Source organism: Periplaneta americana, chromosome 14 (assembly GCF_040183065.1).
Source record: "Periplaneta americana isolate PAMFEO1 chromosome 14, P.americana_PAMFEO1_priV1, whole genome shotgun sequence".
NCBI lineage: Eukaryota > Metazoa > Arthropoda > Insecta > Blattodea > Blattidae > Periplaneta > Periplaneta americana.
The window spans coordinates 143069488-143092562 of record NC_091130.1 but is presented as its reverse complement, the minus strand read 5'-3'; the positions used below and the strand labels follow the sequence as shown (position 1 = coordinate 143092562).

Genomic DNA, 23075 nt, shown 5'->3' with positions numbered 1-23075 from the left:
ACTGACGTCCTATATATAGGAACCGGACGTTTTATTTTTTTAACATTATTGTGTAAGATTTTCATAGTCGGCAATTATGATACCATAATCCTTATGTGTTATAAATTGCCTCCAATTTTATTTCTTATATTCAGTCTGTCATAGTCATTGTTATTAACATATTTGTGTGAAACGTCCGGTGTCCTATATATAGGACGTCAGTCTTATCTGGGTTAAAACAAACGGTAAGGTTATGTAATGATTTATTTTTCATTTTACTATTTTAACAATATTATTTATATAGCATATTGCAGTAATAACATCGGCATCTGGAATCTTGTTGATTTTTTCACGGCTTCCTTAATGTTACTTGTATCAGGAATGCAATAAGTTTCGTGGAGTAGTAGACTTTACTTAATTTTTGCAAATATTTAAAAACAATAATTAACATTGCAATTTAGGTGAAATTGCAGTGGTAAGTTTCCAATTTATAATTATTACTATGTTAAACGTCTCTAAAAATAATATGTTAAAAGCCTAAAGCAGTAAAATGAATATCGCGCTTAAGCGGTAAGAAGAGGGAAATTGTTATGTGTGTTACGTTGGGAATAGTGAATGTGGTATTTCACACTTACCGCGTATTGGTTCTGTGCGGAAAACAAGCAAATACGCACGATCTCGCACAATTTTTTTTTCCTCCATTACTTAGCTTATACAATAATGGAAATTGGTATGTGTAAAACACTGTCCTTCTGCTATATGAAAAAAATATTTTTGCGATTTAAAAAAATTCATTTATATATATTTTTTTATTTCAGAATTCAAAATGGTGGCAGTTCACTGTGCAGTGATGAAGCGTTTCCCTCATAACTCATAAACTTGTTAACTTTTTCATGTTCTCTCTCTTTTATTTTATTGCCGCTGGTAATCAGGGGTAGTCTTGGCCCTCAGTCGTTTAAAATTACGTTGTTTAGAAATATTTTAAATTCACAGAATTAGTTTTGTTAGCTATAATTATTATTATTATTATTATTATTATTATTATTATTATTATTAAACTCTGTTTTTATGCAGAAAGAAACTTCCCGCAGAAATTCTAAACGTTCCGACCATCCCCACATCTAAGGGCACTACTGTACTGAATGTTTCAGAACTAAGTTAACAAAAATAAATTCAAGTAAAGGGATATATGAACGAAAAATACAAAACTACAATAAAAATAATTTAATCTAAAAATATTATAGGTAGCCTATTTCTAAGTTCCTCTTTTTTTTTTTCATTGTTCTTAAAAATTCGTTGGGAGGGGCAACAATGTCGTCACTTTTCGTTAAATATTTCTTATTGTGTTCATTTCTGCTGTACTGCAATCCAATAGCTTTTAATACTTTCCGCAATGAGCAACGTGAAATTTTGATTTGTAGTGTTTCGTATTTTGCAAGCTTCCGAAAAAATATCGTCTAAACTGGGTATAAAGCGTTCTTTACACAAAGCAAGTACTGTCCGTCTTAAAACTTTCTGATTAAATGTGTCCAATGTTGTAACAAGAGAGTCGTCAATACATTTTGAAAGGACTTTTAAGCTTTTCTCCCATTTCATTTTCTTTCACGTAAGTATATACACAATTTTAGACACACCCGTCGCTTCAAGTGTTCTATCCAAAAGATGGCTAAAGGAGCCGCCAGCGTAGCTCAGTCGGCTAAGGAGCTTGCCTGTCAATCCGCAGTTGCGCTCGGCGTGGGTTCGATTTCCTCTTGGGCTCATTACCTGGTTGGGTTTTTTTCCGAGGTTTTCTCCAACCGCAAAGCGAATGTCAGGTAGTCTATGGCAAATCTTTGACCTCATTCTCGCAATCATCAATCCCATCGACGCTGTATAACCTAGTAATTGATGTATGTATGTATGTATGCATTGCGAGTAATTTTACGGCTGTCGCCGTCTCCCGCTTCTCAACTTCCAGGTACTCCGGTTTTGCCAATCGCCCATTTGTAGACCCCTGTAGACCATATCCTCCTGAACCTCCTTGCTCCATTTTTTCATTGGCCTTCCTCTTCTCTTTTTTTCCGGGGGAGTCCAGTTGAAGACCTTATTAGGCCAGCGATCGGCTGACATTCTCTGGAGATGCCCATATCATATCAGGCGTTTAGTTTCCACTGATTGCACGATATCTCCTGATACTTGCATTATATTACGGACATCCTGATTCCTAATGTGGTCCATCCTCGAAATTTGACAACTACGGCGCCAGTAATCCATTTCTAAAGCCAACAATTTCTTCTTCATCCTGTCTCTCATTTCCCAAGTTTCAGATCCATAGGTACATATACTTTCTATTATAGTTTTATATATACTTGTCTTAGTTTTCCTTGTTACCTTGTCATTCCACAGGAGTGTATTTAATTGTCTTATGGCCCGCTTTCCTTGACCAATCTTATTATTCATATCTTCATCACTTTTGGCCTGACTGTTGAGGGTAACACCCAAATATTTGAATGACTCACAGTTTTCTATTTGTGTATCCCCAGTATCTAAATTTACCTTGCTGCGACTACCCACAACCATGTATTTTGTTTTCTTAAAATTAATTGATAGGCCCCCTTCCTTATAAGCCTCACTCAATTTACGAAACATATAGCTGGAATCTTCTTCATCTGCCGCTATCAGCACTTGATCATCAGCGAAATGTAGGCTATATAAAGTATCTTCCCCGACTGGTACTCCCATCTGACCACATTTCTTCCTCCACTGTTCCAAAATTGCTTGGAGATAAATCTTGAAAAGAGTTGGAGCAAGTGAGCATCCTTGGCGTAGGCCTTTTGTAAGAGCGAAGTCTTCTGATAAGTGGCTTCCTACCTTTACAACACTACTACATCCACAATATAATTTTTTAACCGCCCTTATATAGGTTTTCTTTATACCTAGTAATTGATACATCGTTAAATAACCAACTAAAAAACATGACTAACGGAAATTGTTTTCATTCCCTGCATTGTTATATTCGCTCTGGAAATACATTTTAAACACGACACAGACTTCCTTGGTATCAGAGTGTATGTAATGTCCTCTAACAATTATTGAATAGAAAGTAATTACTAAGCACAGCAAGAATAAGAAGAAATAGAAGAAGGAAATACACACATTGTCCTATATAGGCCTACATTATTCAAACTCCCAAGTAAGCCCTCCTAAATAATTGCTTGACGTTCATTCTGTTACATTTTTCACATATTAAACTCAAGACTTTGTAGCTCGGGTTGCAAGCATTCTAGTTAACTTATACTGAGTGTTCATTTCAAAGTGTGTCATGACGTCACTGTTGATGAGTCAGCGATTTGAAGCCAGTTTCAGCTTTTGTGTCAGAGAAGTTGCCTATTACTCAAGGCGTTCAATCTGAACTTGAGATCGTGTACGGTATAACTTGAACGTCGTAGCAACAGATGGCGGTCTGTACGGTCTGTGTGCTACCATAACCTCTTTCGAACTGTATTTGCGCGGCCAAGTCGTACGCAGGGTATTTGTTATCATCGGTTGCGTATGGCAACATTCCACAATACAAATCAAATGTTCCGTGTCCATGTTGACCGTCGAAGTTAATGTCAACAAATATGTAAGTAATCCTCTTAACCCTCTCCCCATATCCCGACAGTAAGAAAAAACTCACCTCAGTACATGTTTCGAAACAGTTCACATCCCTGCCACTACCGGCGTTACCGTACGTATCGGTAAGTACTCTTCTGAATGAACGCCGTACTTGCTAGGCAACTTCTCTGACACATAGGTAATACACCTCTGCGGAAGTGTAGGAAGATTGAATTCTCTAGGCTCATCGACTAGCCACGTGACGGCATACAGCGAGCCATGACACACTTTGAACTGAACACCCAGTAGTTTAATTGAGTTCGATTCCCGGCAGAAAAAAATTGACAGGGAAATCTTAGTTCCAAAGAATTCGATGTAAATACGTCTTCTATTACAATTTGCTTTCTGGGCATAGTATTCCTTCAACAAATTTATTTTGAAAAATTCCCAATTATGGTTCCTAAAAATAATTTCGAAGATTGGATTTTTTTTTACATAATGTGATTTCAGATGGGCAGGACATGTAGCACGTATGTGTGATTCCAGAAATGCATATGATATGATATGATATTATATATATTTGATGTCAACATTTGCATCCATGTAATGCGGACCTTACAATTTTGTATCCGGTGCCACAATTACGTTCATTACAGTTATACCTTTTGTAGACGCTCTTATAATTTAACTTTAGATTGATCAGTATTCTCACCTTCAAAACCTACCAACTTTTTAGACCATTCAAAATTGACACTTTTACAACTCCGTTCTTGATTTCCAGTTCACTTATATCGAACACACACTGTATCTAATAATACTTGTTACTAAGCCTTACTAAACCATTGTCCAATATGTTCGTTATTATGTTTGTTTCTTGTGTACATTTCATTTTCAGATCTCATTAATTTTCTACATATTATACTTCGCTATCCTAGCTAGCCTCCCCCGCCAGACTCTTCACTATTTTCATTATCTCTATCGTCTTAACTTCCTATTACACTCCTCTAATTCATTTTTTATTTTACTTACTATATCCTTAACCGTCTCTGAACCAGAAACATCCACTTCACCTTTCTCTGTTATAAACTCGACTTTCTTTTTCTTCTCTTCATTTCTCCTCATTTCAGCCCTTGCACTCAAAGAAACAATTTCACTTCTTCTCTCGGAACTGACCTTCCTTCCCACTAATTTAGTTAAATCACTTCCCGAATCACTTGAATTTTTACTCATGTCACTAAACTTCATTGCATTTGAGGTACTCGTACTTAAGCCGCTCTTATCTGAAGAAATGCATATAGAGTGTTAGTTAGGAGACCGGAGGGAAAAAAACCTTTGTGGAGGCCGAGACTTAAATGGGAGGATAATATTAAAATGGATTTGATAGAGGTGGGTTATGATAGAGACTGGATTAATCTTGCTCAGAATAGGGATTGATGGCTGGCTTATGTGAGGGCGGCAATGAACCTCCGGGTTTCTTAAAAGCCATAAGTAAGTAATGTTATCCCAGATTATTTCTAAAATATTTCCATATATACCCTTTACATTCTCTAAACCGTACTCTTATGCTGTATTGAAATGTCTTTATATCTAAACGAAACGATGATGAACAGATGGTTGAGGGAAAATGGAGTCATCTTTGACGGTCGAATAATCTCAATGCTAAACTTTTACTCAAGTTCCGTGGGTTAAAGCACGACTAAAAGCAACGAATGTTTATGGACAGTAAAATAATTGTATCTTTTCAAGAGAAGTAAACTCTAGAGTGGAGGGAAAAGAAAGAAATTTGAGTGAGGGGTCCCAAGTTCTGTTTATTTGAGATCTGTAATCCAAGTAAAACTTTAATTGTGCTAATTATCTTCTAATTCCGTTTTGATGAGTAATTTCTCTGTATCTTAAACTCAACTGTACCTTAGTAAAATATTTGACTTCGTAGAAATGAATATCCATGAGAAAGAAGTTGAAGACAAGGAACTTTTGCTCGCAAATAGAAAATGAAGCAGTTACTTCAGAAGTTTGCTTCACGTGAATTAAAGCATAGAAAGAAAGGGATGTCGACTAGTTCCTCCATTGCTTATATACCGGGTGATTCACGAAATGTCACCCGTAATTTAAGAATCAATCTATAGTTTATATTCCATATTTTGAGCAAAAACGTCGTATGAATTTATTGAATTGTCATTAGCTTTTCATTTTTATTTGTAAAAATCTATACGTCGTACTGTGAACCAGGATCGTAACTTTTTTCGTCTTAATCAGCCGTCCAGCTTTCTCCTTTATTCTTATCTTTGACTTTATTTCGTGTTGTACTTTTCGTTTTCAGCTCTTCTTTTATCATCTTCAGTTTTGATTTTGTCAAGTTCTTTGAAGATACTCTTCATAAAGTCTTCGAGAAGTCCTTACATATGTCAACATCTTCTGTGTTATGGGGACTTTCTGTATAGATCCCTAGTATCTAATTACGCCATATACTATCCTCTGTGAAACAATACTTTCTTCATGTAGGTTTTCTGAAAGAAGACTTTTATTAACTGAGAAACCACTCCCAACTGTTGTATTACCATATGGAAATATTAGACACAATTTCAAAATATGTCACAACTCTTGATATTTTTGACTGCCAAGAATTGAAGAAAAAAGTCATCAAGTCGTTAAGATGTGCTTAGAAACTTTTTCAAAAGTTCTTTGAATTTTTCTTCCGAAACATAATGTGCTTCGGTGCGCATGGAAGGATAATGAGCTTTTGCTTTCTGTGCAACATCTTCTGTAACTCCGTTTTTATCACAGAGAGTACCTAATAAAAGGTTAAATCTTACTTTTCCTTGATCTGGCCGTCTGCAAATAATAATTGGGTTCAAGGAGGACAACCCTTGAACAGATTTATATTTTAAGGGGCATCGCTCAAGTATCTTTCCGGTCATTCTTCTTAAGGGGAGAGGGCGGTATTTTTTCGTGAAAAATGAGTAAATTAAATTTTTTTCTTTAAAATACTCTGCGTTATGTGTGGAATACATTGTATAACATTTTGTGGGTATTTGTGCCCTTATCGGATGTTGAGACACCATTTTTAAATTTCCTGTGCTCTGGATTTTTAAAATACACCGCCCTTTGATTGTTGTTTCCGGAACTTCATTTTTTGCTGCATTATCAGACAAAAATCGATGTAATTTCTGAACTATTAAATATACATGCATGAATTTAGAACACACTTTCTCTAGAGTATTAGGAAACTTTTCTCTGTAACAGAATTTTGCTAATTGATTTTATTTTAAAAATATGTCTGTCTGTTTGCAAGAAAGAAAATAAAAAAGTTTTATTACATTTTAATTGTTTATTTTACAAATCTAGGGACATAATATCAAAATTATGTTATAGACAGTTTGTAGAGCACTCTTTTACAAGTAAATTGTAATAAACGGCTTGCATTTATCTTTAAAAATGGCTTAGATATATCGGTTTTAGTAAAATCCTGTAGCCTATTGTTTTTTGTTTTTCAAATCTGGTCCTCAAATATTTTTTTCAAAATATTTACATTTGGTTGAGTTGCTATAGCCCTGAGCTCTCTACATATAAGAAATTAATATTTTACACCAAATAGGAAAGAAGTTTTAAAAAATACCGTCCTCTCCCCAGGTTTATATTTTAAAAGGCATCGCTCAAATATCTTTCCTGTCATGCTTCTTAATAGCTGGCATTCCATTCTGAATTGAAGGACTTCAGCTTCAAATGCAATCACCTCTCTAAAAAGTTTATTAATATCAACATTAAACGCAGATTTTCTTCATCATTTTAATCAAGAAAAAGGAGCTTCTCAACTGTGGTAGGCATTGCATTTCGTTTTACAAATCGTTCCATTACATTCTTGATCAGATTTTGCAAGTCTGAGAATAAATAGGGAGCAAGTGGACTTGAGGTTTGATATTTCCTCAAGAAAAGCTCACATTCAAATGATAGTGTTTTAAAGAAGGAAAGTATTGTCCCTCAGTTAACCTTCATTGGGACGACCATCCAATATTCATATTTTTCACCAACTCTTAGAGAAATTCACAAAACTTCGCTGACTCACGACTTAATAAAAACAAATTCCCTGACTTTTCCTGACCAATTTTAATTTTTCTGACATTCCTTGACCTTCACTGACTTTCAAGGTCAGGGAACCCTGTTAATACAAACAGTGGGGCCTGCACTAAGGGGAGTGGGGTTCCACTGTGACATGAAGTAGAGCCCGGACGAGAAGTTATGGCATCAGCGCGAGGGACGCATTTTAGTTCGTTTGCTTGGACTCGCCCTCACACTCAACTGGGGGGGTGTTGGGTTAGTTGGTTACTAGCATTCCGAGTGTTGAGATCGTTCTGCTACTACCGCTATTGCTAATACTGAAAACATTGTCCTTCTGAGCGCCCTCATTATGGCATTGTCTAAGGTGTGAAATCATAGAGTAGTTCATAGTCAAGGACATGAAATAGCATACAATGTATGGAAATTCATGTCAGAAGAGGCTGTAAACGGAATACCAATTCCATTGAAAAGAGTGTGTGCAAGAGTAGGCTACTGGCTGCCACTGGTATTTCAAAGCGAACCTTGGCAAGAATCAAGAAGGGAAAATATTGAGGCAGGAACTGCAGATTCTTTCTCCAGTCCGGAAAAATCACAGCCGAAGAAGAAGATTGTTGCAGCTGTAGACAGTTTTGATGAGGAAGTCATAAGAATACTCATTTATAATTTCTACGCTACGCATAAGCAGAGGCCGACTCTGCAATCGCTTCTTCCAAAAATGGATATCAGTGTATGATTATTTGAAGAAAGTAGAGAATAATTACATTGAAATTGAGCACGCGATGGACAGTATTTTTGAGAACATTTCCATAGACTTAGGGACATCTGATTCCAGCACAGATCAGTCGTCTGATTCGGACGAGAATAAGAATATAAAGATGGAACAGCGGGCGTAATTCCATTAGGTACCTTCGCACTCTTGAGTAGGGAAAGTGGTGATACTAAGGTAAGACGAATGTTTTTAGAAAGAGATGAAACGGATATGCCTGCCGCTCTGAGCTTGAGAACCGTAACCCAAACAACCCCCACTCCTCTACCCTGCTGGCCGGCAATTTAAAACTTCGCGCAGGTTGGTGCCATAACATCTCGTCTCAGCTCTACAGGGAGAGTGGTAGGATAGGCCAGGTCTGGTGACATCAACTATCGATCAGTAGGTTTAACATCCGCATTTCTTAATCTTACATTGGATGATGCCCCTTTAGAAACCACACTACATGATGAAGCCTTCCCTCAATTTTCTCATGCAGTAACAGCTCACTTTGTATATCAGACGGAAGTACAAATAAGAGAACAATTATTTGCCCGTGTTGTAAACGCTGCTGCGTGCCGTTCCGAGCTACGAAATGCCACGCGCGCGATTCACATCCGTGCGGCCAAGTGCGTTGAAGTGAAAGGAGGAATATTTGAAAATATTCTTTCAAACTGAGGTATGTTTCTTTTCTGTTCAATACAGTATTTCTTAAATAATCTGTGTGTACATTTTTAATTGATTCTCTTTAAGTCTGTTTACAACCCCTTCTACTTTCTTAGGATTCCAACAGCTGTAATTCCTTAAATGAATGATTGGCCAGAAAAAGGCTATAACCAACCAACATTTGTTTTTTATCATTAGGCCTATTTATTTCACTACCATTACTTTTTGAAATGAACAGTGAGCGGGCGAAAATGTTTCAAGATCTATAGCACGGTTCCTGAGACGCTACAATTTTAATTTCTTCTCAGCATAGACCGTAATACTTGAACAGAAAAGTGAAGCAAATATATTTTAATCATAAACCAAAACTTACGGTTCGGAGCATGCGCAGCGTGAAATTCTTTGACTTAGAAAAAATTCGAACCATTCAACTATTATGTTCCTCATTGTACACACTGATATAAAGTGAAATATAACAAAATTCCCTAGTGAAAAACATTGATACCAACATGTATAGAGTTTCACAAATAATCTTCTTCCATGCTTAACTCAACACACTAAAAATGATGGTTACAACCTTTTTTTCTGGCCAACCATTCAAATATTGAACATCGAATATTATTTTCATATGACATTTTTTGCTCAAAATGATCTATAAAACTGATTTCTAATGAGCGGGTCATACCTCATGAACCACCCTGTATAGACCACATGACGTCTTCGCCTTCATGTAAAAACGGGAAAAGAAAAAGAAATTACATTCGTTGATACCGTTGGAAATGATTACACTCATTCTTGACAGTACAGAACAGTTTCCACTTCAGGAAATGTGTAATATTACGTTCTCTCCTACACAAAATGCAAATCCAATTTACTGTCTGTTAGAAATAGTCATTCGTATCCGCTCTTATGAACAGAATTTTTTCTCCTCTATTTTTCACCTGAAGTCTTAAGGTAAATCCAACTCTCAAAACGTCGTTCTTCTCTAGTAAGTTTCAGCAGTAATTGAATCTAAATTTTCTTCGTTCTCTATGGTTGAGTGATTAGAAGGCTGTCAAGAAATTGAAATTCGCGGATTCAACCCGAACTATGGCGATGAATTTTACGAGGCCGGAAAAATCTTTATCATATTTTCTTTCGGATATAATGTGGAGTCAAATATAATGATACGCAAAATAACTCTGTGAATGTCCGAAAGTCCATTGAAAATAACAGTGTATTAATTCTAAAATATATGTCTCTCAAAATATTGTTGATCGTGTCCGAAGATGTGTTATTGCGCAATTATATCTGTACAATCGTGTTGTAAACGTAGTATGTAAAGTATACATCGACACTTAGGATAAAAATCCATACTTTTTCCTTAATGTCTTTCAACCTTCGATGACACGAATTCTGGGAGTAAACTAAGCAATTTATATAATTCAAATTTGAAAATCGAATTTGGGAGTCCAGAGAAAAATTATTTAAAAAAATATTAATACTTACTTACTTACTTACAAATGGCTTTTAAGGAACCCGAAGGTTCATTGCCGCCCTCACATAAGCCCGCCATCGGTCCCTATCCTGTGCAAGATTAAGCCAGTCTCTATCATCATACCCCACCTCCCTCAAATCCATTTTAATATTATCCTTCCATCTACGTCTCGGCCTCCCTAAAGGTCTTTTTCCCTCCGGTCTCCCAACTAACACTCTATATGCATTTCTGGATTCACCCATACGTCCTACATGCCCTGCCCATCTCAAACGTCTGGATATCAAGTTCCTAATTATGTCAGGTGAAGAATACAATGCGTGCAGTTCTGTGTTGTGTAACTTTCTCCATTCTCCTGTAACTTCATCCCGCTTAGCCCCAAATATTTTCCTAAGCACCTTATTCTCAAACACCCTTAACCTATGTTCCTCTCTCAGAGTGAGAGTCCAAGTTTCACAGCCATATAGAAGAACCGGTAATATAACTGTTTTATAAATTCTAACTTTCAGATTTTTGGACAGCAGATTGGATGATAAGAGCTTCTCAACCGAATAATAACACGCATTTCCCATATTTATTCTGCGTTTAATTTCCTCCCGAGTGTCATTTATATTTGTTACTGTTGCTCCAAGATATTTGAATTTTTCCACCTCTTCGAAGGATAAATCTCCAATTTATATATTTCCATTTCGTACAATATTCCCGTCACGAGACATAGTCATATACTTTGTCTTTTCGGGATTTACTTCCAAACCGATCGCTTTACTTGCTAATAACAATAATAATAATAATAATAATAATAATAATAATAATAATAATAATAATAATAATAACATTTTGGACCGACCTAGCTCCCTTAGAAATTGACATAGGGTAAAACTTGTTTCGCCAAAATGATTCCCTACACATGGAGAATGTTACATATCAAAATTATTTATTTATCTTATACATTCAAAAGCCACATTATATAAGTATTTTAGAATATATATATATATATATATATATATATATATATATATTTATCTTATATATTCAAAAGCCACATTATATAAGTACTTTAGAATATATATGTATGTATATATGTGTATATATATATATGTATGTATATATGTGTATATATATATATATATATATATATTGGGGAAAAATAATTATAATCGATTGAAAATAATAATTTTAGTTACAACATAGCCAAATGTTTAAGCTTTAATTTGGTACCTCAATGAAGTCTTTTCCCTAATTGGAAGTCTACTTTTTGTCTATCGGAAGGATAATAAATGTCGGAAAATATGAAATAGGAGAAAGTAGACACTGAAGATGGCGTGAGGTATAGAAAGTATAGTGGACTTATATTATAAATGTCCAAATAATTATGAAATTATTGAGATAATGGGTAAAAGTTATATATTTTTGAAAGCTAGAAGAAATGAGCCTCCAAATAAGGCAAAAACATTATTCACCAAAACTTTGAAGAAATCTGACATTTCTAGAGTCGATGTAAGCCAATTGGAAGGAATAATCCCTCAATTTCTAGAACATTTATCTCTCAAAATATTCTTCAAGTCAAAAAATAACATTAAGAGATTATACTGTAGCTGTGTTCTGTAAGAAAATAAAAATAATATAATTAATATGTTCTGAATTTGTGAGATGCCATTTTTCAAGTCATATTTAAGAAACCGTGTATGATAATAAGCAGGCGTCAAGGAATGAAAAAACTTCCTATATAAATTATGTATATATATATATATATATATAATTCTTTGGTAGATCGATAAAGAGGTAAATTTTAGCTCACTATGACACCCTAAGAGATTTAGACTGGAAACATGGAAATTCCCTATTTATCGGAAGTGTCTATAAACGTCAAGAGAGAGCACACATGGATAGTAAATTACATGAAATGTATATCATCACAGCTTCTGATCAATGTAGATCACTGAATCAACGCTAAGCGGACGTATAGGGACAGAGAGGTGTGATTTTGTTTTGCTCAATTTCAATACAACGCTAATTAAAAATAAAAACATTTCAACATAAGGCACATGATTAATTTTTTTCTTTTCGGTGCGTGATCTTCAGCTGTTTTAAATTGAGTTAATCCTGTCAAGCATTTGGCTAAGAAGGTTATTAATTCTTGCAAGTAACGCTATGCAAAGATTCATCGTTATGGACGAGGAAAGCTTAGTAAAGACAAATGGTTTTTGTTTTCTAGAGTTTAGTTGCCGAGATCTCCGAAAGTCTAGAAGAAAATAGGAAAACTTCGGCAATACTGGGTGCTTTAAGCTAGTGCAGTATGAAATGTAACTCGCTTAATTCTTTTTCAAACATATCTGCATATAATGCGTTTATCAAATTTTCAATATTGAAAGCTTAGTGCAATTTTGCTAATGAAGTTCACAGCTGTAAAATTTACGAATACGATAAGAACTATTTCATTTTTCGCGAATGAATACATGTGTTTTTGCAAATATTTCTCAGCTGGGCATGTAATGTAGAATTTCGAAGACCGTCAAAAGTTGCAATGTTATATCATATTTAAATATAACAAATGAAAGTCCGTATACAATATATGTATATTTAATTTTAACTTGGCATGACAATTTTGAGAAAACTATAGGCGAAAAATCTAAAATATTGTGTGATGTCTCAATCGAAAGCTATTGATGTTGTGATTGCAGAAATATATAACTTCGTTAAAATTTGGATGTTAAATTATAAACATTTGTGATTGTTTCCTTCTTTCGTTTGTTTTTTTTCGGGACTTATTTCAAAACCTAATTACTTCCTTCAAGTAAAATTCTCGTGTTTTCCCTAATAGTTTGTGGATTTTCTTTTAGAATATTCCCGTCATCCGCATAAACAAGTAGCTGATGTAACCCGTTCAATTCCAAACCCTCTCTGTTTTACTTGAATTATTGCAACGCAATAAGAATCACAAAATCTTTCTTCCACCAATAACACTTTCACACAACGCACTTCATTTCTATTTTTCTATCAAACGAAGGCAACAATCTCAAACGTATAAATCGTAAAACAGCATGGTGTTCCCGATGGTGTAGAACAGTATGTCAAAGAAATGAACAAAATGAAATTTCACTTTATCTCTATAAAAAAAGTCTTTTCGAATCTTCTGCAAATACAACTTAATTCCAGGCATGGATAAAAACTTTACAAGAAGATATTTAAATGCCCTTTTATGTCAGATATTTGTTCGTTATCAAGATGTTAAAATGTTTTTTTCGCTCTCATGTAATATCGAATATTTTTACATATGAGATATCTGATCAACATCATCGATATTGTAACTTTTGTACTCTGTGGTTCCAACAGTCTCCACTTCGATTATCATCATGAAATAAAAGAGCAATTTGCAGAAAATTAGAAGAACCTACATTTTGAAACTAGGAACAATGTTTTTCCTAAATTGTATTAAATGTACAAGTAATTTTCTTTCACTAAAATGCTCTATGTTATTAGTTAGTAGTGAACGATACGTACATGAGAGATTAAATACCAGATTTACACTATATCTAGGTATCTCTTGCAGACATTTATTGGCCGGGACTCATTTTATCACAAGAGAAATTGTTTGCGGACATTCATTCTAGCTGTGAACAGAAATTCATATCTATTCTATGGCTAGCTTCATTTGTTTTCTACGTGGTGCTCCAATACAGGCACTGCATTTACTTCATTTTGGCCTTTCATCACCAAACGGTTATCAAATTTAACTGTGCATTACTTTTTAACAATAGATGTAACTGTTTTGACTGCATATTCAATGCTTTGCATTCTGAACCTAACAAACAGATTTAAATTTTGGAATAAATAAGAGTAGCTCGGTCGGCTAAGACGCTTGCCTGTCGATCCGGAGTTCCGCTCGGGCACGGGTTCGATCCTCGCTTGAGCTGATTACTTGGTTAGGTTTTTTCCGAGGTTTTTCCAACTGTAAGGCGAATATCACTAATCTATGGCGAATCCTCGGCCTTATCTCGCCAAAAAAAATACCATCTCGCTATCACCAATCCCATCGACGCTAACTAATCTAGTAGTTGATACAGCGTCGTTAAATAACCAAACAGAAAAACTGTTACAATCACTTCATACAGAGATTAACATACCATTCGCATTTCTCTTAATACTGTAGTATTACTTACTTACTTACTGGCTTATAAGGAACCCGGTGGTTCATTGCCACCCTCACATAAGCCTGCCATTGGTCCCTAACCTGAGTAAGATTAATCCAGTCTCTACCATCATATCCCACCTCCCTCAGATCCATTTTAATATTATCTTCCCATCTACGTCTTGGCCTCCCCAAAGGTCTTTTTCCCTCCGGTCTCCCAACTAACACTCTATATGCGTTTCTGGATTCGCCCATACGTGCTACATGCCCTGCCCATCTCAAACGTCTGGATTTGATGTTCCTAATTATGTCAGGTGAAGAATACAATGCGTGCAGTTCTGTGTTGTGTAACTTTCTTCATTCTCCTGTAACTTCATCCCTCTTAGCCCCAAATATTTTCCTAAGAACCTTATTCTCAAACACCCTTAACCTATGTTCCTGTCTCAAAGTGAGAGTCCAAGTTTCACAACCATACAGAACAATATTACTGCATTTGAAACGAAATAAAGAAACATTTATTGTATAGTATATTGTGAAACAAGGTTATAATGTTATAGGCTAATTTTAGGGAACGAGCGAAGCGAGTTTCCTTATTTAGACGGGTGCAATAGCTGTATAACATTATAAACGTGTTTTATATGTTATTTTTTTGCACGAAAAAATTAATAAAAGAATACCATCAGATTTGTAATTTGATATCATAGTCTATGAAGAAAGAGGTTGCTATGACAACAATTATGTATTAAATATTACAGCATGGAAAATCGTTTCACAATGTTAACTTTATGGCATAACGTGGCTATGGCGCTAATCGGAGTCACGTGGTTATCTTGGTCTAGTCATGGCCATCATGACAATCGCCTAATATAAATACATGTCCAAAGTTCTAAAAAACAAAGGAATTGCTGTATTAAACTCATGTTAAACGTGCATATATATATATATATATATATATATATATAAACTTGTTCAATGTTGGCCATGTTAAGACTAAGAATGTGACATCGCGCCGTAGTCTTTCTCGTTAGCCACGATGGCACAAGTTATGATGTCATAGTAGAAGTCATGATGCTTCAGTTGCCATGGTAATATTTTACGGCACTAGTACAATAATGTGGCATATTATGCACGATTTTCACTAATGATAAAGACTGTTTATAATGCTGATGCACAAAAGAAAATATTATATATATATATATATATATATATATATATATATATATATATATATATCAATGATTCTTAATCATAGTCCGTAGTTCAAAATTCTATATCAACATACTGGAAAACTAGAGAGAATCAAATATCCCTATTGAATTAATTTCATGGTGCTTACGTTACATATGAAGTAAAATAAAAAATCTATGATTAAATAACTTTACTCAACGATCATACAGTACGTTTAGAGCAGTGATTCTCAACTGGGGCCCTGATCCGAAGAAAAGTTAATGAACTGCAGCGAACAAAATAATAGTCTAATAATAATAATAGTAATAATAATCATAATAATAATAATAATAATAATAATAATAATAATAATAATAATAATAATAATATTTTAATTGGTCTGTGAAAATTTAAATACCCGATTATTTTACGTTGAATGTAATTTAATTGTTTTCTTTTTAAGTTCATACCAAATTTCACATCAACTATGTTCTAAAGTCTACTCTACACCTTAGACAGGTGGGTCGGACTAAAGTAATGGCAGGAAAAGAGGGGCCTTATCATTAAAATGGTTGAAAAATGCTGCTCTAGAGAACAAAATTCCATAAAAACATACCACGACATTCGTGACAAAAACGATAAATTAGATGTATTCAAATGCCCGTGCAGAAGAATTGGATTATTCTTCTATCTGTCACCTTGGCTTAATCCATACCGTAACATAAGCACTTTCCACCCCGGCGCACCTTGCTTCGACTCCCAGCGTGGACTATGGAGATATTTATCCTCCTTCCACAAGACTGGATAGGTCTATTTGTTTTCCCTGCAATATCTTGTCTCAGCCGTGCTAACCACACTACCTACTGATCCGGAGCTGCGCTCAAGTGTGGGTTCGATTCTCGCTTAGTTGATTAGCTAACAGGGTTTTTACAGAAGTTTTCCTAAATTTAGAGAAGAATACCAGCTAATCTATGGCGAATCCTCGGCATCATCTCTTCAAATACAGCCTCCCTATCACCAATTCCACCGATGCTAAATAACTTAGTGTTTGGTTGATACAGCGTCGTTAAATAACCAACTAAAGAAACATTCGTACCATTTTTATGGCGCATAAACATCCAGAAATGTTAGAGATGTTATGTGCATATCATCACCAATAGAATTACTATTACACAACATTGACTGAGGTTTCTAAAATTGGCTTTTCACTGACTGCTAGAAAAGAGATAATTCATTAAAGGTTTTGAAAACATTTTGACAACTTACGTATTTATAAACAGCATGACACACTCCTTTTAGTTTCGTTTCAAATGTTGGTTGTCGCAACGAAAGTGACCACCCTGTATTATTATTATTATTATTATTATTGTTATTATTATTATTATTATTATTATTATTATTAGGCTTATTAGGTTTCAGTTCTAATTCAAACTAAGGTTGTGAATAAACACTGTATTTATATTCACGGTTAATTAGTTAGTGCAATCCAAGGACACTATTTTTAACACAACAGAAAAGAAAGAATATATAATAATTTCCTTCAAGAGAGAAAAATTATCCCTACCCTGCAGAGAATCGAGCCCTGCTCCACTAACTTTGTAACCAGGAGTACAGTATAACCTTGATTAACCCCCTTTAATGGCGGGGACATGTTGAGCGGATAATCGAAAAAACGGGTAATCCGTATTATAAATTTTAATAGACTTAAATCTATCTGATGTCATTTAAGATGCTATAAAATGTCCGTTATTTTATGCACTTTTATACAATTGCTATTTTATGTTCTCTTAAGTTCACTAATTGCTAAAATATATTCGAGCAACACGAAGGGAAAGTGAAATTTTTTGATAGCCTAAAGTTTATGAAAGTGTATATTTAACCCTGACAGAGAACCGAACGAAAATTACGCATTCGATGAAGTTACGCATTCGTGGTCGGAAATATTGAGATAGTAAAAAAAAAAGTAGCCACCGGCGTAGCTCAGTCGGCTAAGGCGCTTGCCTGCTCATTCTGAGTTGCACTCGGGCGCGGGTTCGATTCCCGCTTGGGCTGATACCTGGTCGGGTTTTTCCTAGATTTTCCCCAACCGTAAGGCGAATGTCAGGTAATCTACGTCAAATCTTCGGCCTCAGCTCGCCAAATACATCACACTATCACCAATCTCATCGACGCTAATCTAGTAGTTGATACAGCATCGCTAAATAAGCAAGTAAAAAAAAAGAAAAGAAGTGGTATGTCATTACCCTACACCACTTAAAAAACTCGCGCTCTTTTTTTAAATACGGTTGATTCGTATATCGGATAATCGAGAGATGGATAATGGAGATTCTACTGTAAATTTATCCATTTTCAATGATTGGGCCCTTTTGGTTTCCAGTCCTCATTTCTACAATGTTAATTAACCGACACTGTACATTCACTATTAGCGTGCTCGTTAGTCATGGGGTCAGCATGACACAAGCACCACGTAAAGAGTCCACACCTGTGGAGTAACGGTTAGCGCGACTAACCGCGAAACCAGGTGGCCCGGATTCGATTCCCGGTCGGGGCAAGTTACCTGGTCGAGGTTTTTTCCGGAGTTTTCCCTCAACCCAATATGAGAAAATGCTGGGTAACTTTCGGTGCTGGACCCCGGACTCATTTAACCGGGCATTATCACCTTCATTTCATTCAGACGCTAAATAACCTAGATGTCGATACAGTGTCGTAAAATAACCCAAAAAAATAAATAAAAAATTCACTAATAGCGTGCTCGTTAGTCATGGGGTCGGCATGACACAAGAGCACCACGTAAAGAGTCCACTCCTGTGGAGTAACGGTTAGCGCGACTAACCGCGAAACCAGGTGGCCCGGGTTCGATTCCCGGCCGGGGCAAGTTACCTGGTTGAGGGTTTTTCCGGAGTTTTCCCTCAACCCAATATGAGCAAATGCTAGGTAACTTTCGGTGCTGGACCCCGGACTCATTTCACCGGCATTATCACCTTCATCTCATTCAGTCGCTAAATAACCTAGATGTTGATACAGTGTCGTAAAATAACCCAATAAAATAAATAAAAAATTCACTAATAGCGTGCTCGTTAGTCATGGGGTCAGCATGACACAAGAGCACCACGTAAAGAGTCCACACCTGTGAATTAACGGTTAGCGCGTCTGGCCGCGAAACCAGGTGGCCCGGGTTCGATTCCCGGCCGGGGCAAGTTACCTGGTTGAGGGTTTTTCCGGAGTTTTCCCTCAACCCAATATGAGCAAATGCTAGGTAACTTTCAGTGCTGGACCCCGGACTCATTTCACCGGCATTATCACCTTCATCTCATTCAGACGCTAAATAACCTAAGCTGTTGATAAAGCGTCGTAAAATAACCTACTAAAAAAAAAACACGTAAAGACAACCCAGCATAAACTAATGGCAGAGACAAGTGCAGATCTCGCACGAATAATCTTAATAACTGTTACTATAGCGACTAAATTTTGTTAGGCGTGTAACCTAACCAGCAAGGAAATCGCACAGACATCGCATCCTGGCGCGCGGAGGACAGACAAGCAGTGCACGTACCTGTGGTTCCTGGCGATGCGGCTGTAGTGTGACGGCTGGCAGCGGCGAGGTGAATATTTATATGCCGTGCATAGGAGGAATCAAGCGGAGCGCTTCTGGCGCGTACAGGCACTCCACCAATGAGGCGTCGCGACGCAACCCGTCCCACACCCCTCACACAACAGGTTAGCTCACATGTCCCAGCGAAACAGCTTTCCGCCTTCAAAGCAGCGCGACAGAGACTACGTCACGTTTGAAACTGCCGCCCAAAGAAATAGTATTTCATGTGCATTTGCGGGTGTTATTATATGCACTTACTTACTTACTTACTGGCTTTTAAGGAACCCGGAGGTTCATTGCCGCCCTCACATAAGCCCGCCATTGGTCCCTATCCTGAGCAAAATTAATCCTTTCTCTATCATCATATCCCACCTCCCTCAAATCCATTTTAATATTATCTTCCCATCTACGTCTCGGCCTCCCTAAAGGTCTTTTTCCCTCCGGCCTCCCAACTAACACTCTATATGTATTTCTGGATTCGCCCATACGTGCTACATGCCCTGCCCATCTCAAACGTCTGGATTTAATGTTCCTAATTATGTCAGGTGAAGAATACAATGCGTGCAGTTCTGTGTTGTGTAACTTTCTCCATTCTCCTGTAACTTCATCCCTTTCAGCCCCAAATATTTTCCTAAGAATCTTATTCTCAAACACCCGTAGTCTCTGTTCCTCTCTCAAAGTGAGAGTCCAAGTTTCACAACCATACAGAACAACCGGTAATATAACTGTTTTATAAATTCTAACTTTCAGATTTTTCGACAGCAGACTGGTTGATAAAAGTTTCTCAACCGAATAATAACAGGCATTTCCTATATTTATTCTGTGTTTAATTTCCTCCCGAGTATAATTTATATTTGTTACTGTTGCTCCCAGATATTTGAACTTCTCCACCTCTTCAAAAGATAAATGTCCAATTTTTATATTTCCATTTCGTACAATATTCTGGTCACGAGACATAATCATATACTTTGTCTTTTCGGGATTTACTTCCAAACCTATCTCTTTACTTGCGCTATATGCACTAAAAATCCTAAATATATGGTATCGCGCTTTCAATTTCTTACAATCTTCGACACTGACATCAAGCACTTCTTTCTCTCCCTCATCACAGATCTTCTTTATGCTCATAAACGAGACTTTGGATGAAGACTTTCCAAAGTCGACTTTCGTGGTAAAGTTTAACTTTGTTAAAATTGCTATTCATAGACATTACTTCTGAGACTTTGACTTTGACTTCGGTAAGTCACTATTTGACGATCTTGTTCTAATGTTGGCAATCACAATCACTGCCTTCTAAACGAATTAAATTACTAGATAGTTGAAATAGAGTAGGCATTGCCACAATCAAAGACATCTTTTGAGTCACAAATCAATTAAACAATTGAACATCGGTACATGTTAAGCGATTGTTAGCCGTTCTTGCAGCTTTACATAAGGGGCTTATTGTGAAACTAACATAAGTAATAGTAATATGCGTTACAAGAGCGGTATGTTGAAGTTTTCATGTTCGAGGAAAAGTTTGAAAAATCGAAACGTAGTTGAGCTTTTTTAATTTCCGAGAATTGAAAGAAAACATACCGCTCGTGTATCGTAGATTATTTTGTGCGAAGATCGTTTATTACATACCTGAAAGAGGAATTTCTAATTAGTTGCAATGACATCTCCATCTTGGTTTCTGTTCAATGGCGGCAAATTTGCAAAACAAAAATATCTATCTTCAACATTGTTGCTTTAAAATGTTTTCTGTGTTTACTATATTCCAGCAGGCCGTGATATACGTCTGTCTTTTTTTTCTCCCCAGTCTATGGAATCTTGTTGATTTTTTCACGGCTTCCTTAATGTTACTTGCATCACGAATGCAGTAACTTTAGTGGAGTTGTAGAGTTTACTTAATTGTTGCAAATATTTAAAAACAATAATTAACAGTGCAATTTACGTGAAATTGCAGTGGTAAGTTTCCAATTTATAATTATTACTATATTGAACGTCTCTAAACATATGTTAAAAGCCTAAAGCAGTAAAAATCAATATGTCACTTAAGCGGTAAGAAGAGGGAAATTGTTATGTGTGTTAGGTTGGGAATACTGAATGTGGAATTTTAGACTTTCCGCGGATTGGTTTTGTGCGGAAACCAAGCAAATACGCACGATCTCGCACAAAAAAATTGATATTTTTAGAGCTTTACACCAATAGATAATAATTCGTTCTTCTACTTGGTCACAAAAAATCGTAACTCAGTTCCGAACAGTCTTGTATTCGTGTATAATAGAATAAAATTCGAAACTACAAAACATGATGGTATAGTTCATCTGAAATAGGCTTAATATTACATGCTAAGAATTATGTTGTGAATAAAACATCGATTGTAATTACGTTAGGTTCACATTAAGCCCTGGAATTATTTAATTGTAAAATAACTTTATTCTGAAAATATGGAAGATAAGAAGATGCCACTACTGACAGACTACTTAAAAATTAATTGAAATCAGTATTCAGAAAACAGTATTATGACGACCGCAGGATTAAAAATTAACTGCGTATCTAACTGTATAACATATTCTCTATAGAATTAAACAGTCAAATCAATATGAAGTCATTAATTACCTACAGAGTAAAATCGCGATGAAATAAGAAATTAAATCATTGGTGGAATAGATAATCCTCTTTGATTATTATTGATCAATGAATGTTGAAACATGACGAGGATATCTAGTGCTGTCTGTTTATCAAATCTGTACCTTGATTTGAATTTATTATCTACATCTAATAATACGCTAAGGAACACGAACAGCTTTAATAATCCCCTAGATGTCCTCAATATTCTGGAAAAATGCAACAATTTTCGAAATATCAGCCATTTTTCTTATGTCCACGAACGAAAGTCAAAATCAAAGTCTAGATTTTCGGCGACTTCGAAGTAAAGTCACGATTGAAGTTTACTTTCGTCAAAGTGTCGACTGTGAATAGGAAAATGGTGACTTTGTACGTTCCAAACTCAACTTTGGTCCAAAGTCTTGTCTATGAATACGACCCTCAGACTTACTAGTACCACAGTCTAGTATATACAGTCACGAAGCTCAATACGTAATAAATATGCACCCATAGATAGTTGCTAACCACTAGGATCGCTAATATCGCCTCATTATAGACAATGCGAAATAGTACCGGCACAGTCTATTGTTTCTAGCACCCTCACAACTCAAGTTTCGTGACTGTATATACTAGACTGTACTAGTACTGCGATCCCCTTTCCACAGATAAATTTTTCTCGGACTCCTTCAAAGTCGTCAACTGAATGATGGATAGGTTAGATTTTCTGGTTAATATTAAAAGTGAATATGAGTACTCAGAAAGTATGTGTTGTAGGACCCATGTTTATTAGACATTATTTTTTTGTTTTGATGCATAGTATCACCTTCTAAAATCTTGGAATACTTTTTTAACACCCTGTATTAAACTGGAAAAATCATATTAAATAAATATACCTCAAACTTAGCTCAGCATGCTTCGCAATTAGGTCGTTACAACATTTCTAAACAGCAGTATCCTAAAGACAGTATATTTTGCCTATTTTCATTTTCCTGACATGGTGTTAAATGTCGTCACAAATAATGAATTTATTAATTTTCCTGTCTATACCCTCATCCAATGAAAAAATATTTATGTAATTCACATAGTGCTCAGCTAATTG

General features: G+C 35.8%; 1 protein-coding gene across 1 annotated transcript in view; it reads right to left on the bottom strand.

Annotated features, from left to right (window-relative positions):
* LOC138713785 (uncharacterized transmembrane protein DDB_G0289901-like) overlaps window positions 1–19487 on the bottom strand; it is a 106012-nt gene extending 86525 nt beyond the window's left edge. The window contains exon 1 of the mRNA XM_069846203.1: window positions 19346–19487. The gene's annotated coding sequence lies outside the window, so the exon portion shown is untranslated. The remainder of the gene's footprint in view (window positions 1–19345) is intronic.
* Window positions 19488–23075: the final 3588 nt, after the last annotated feature.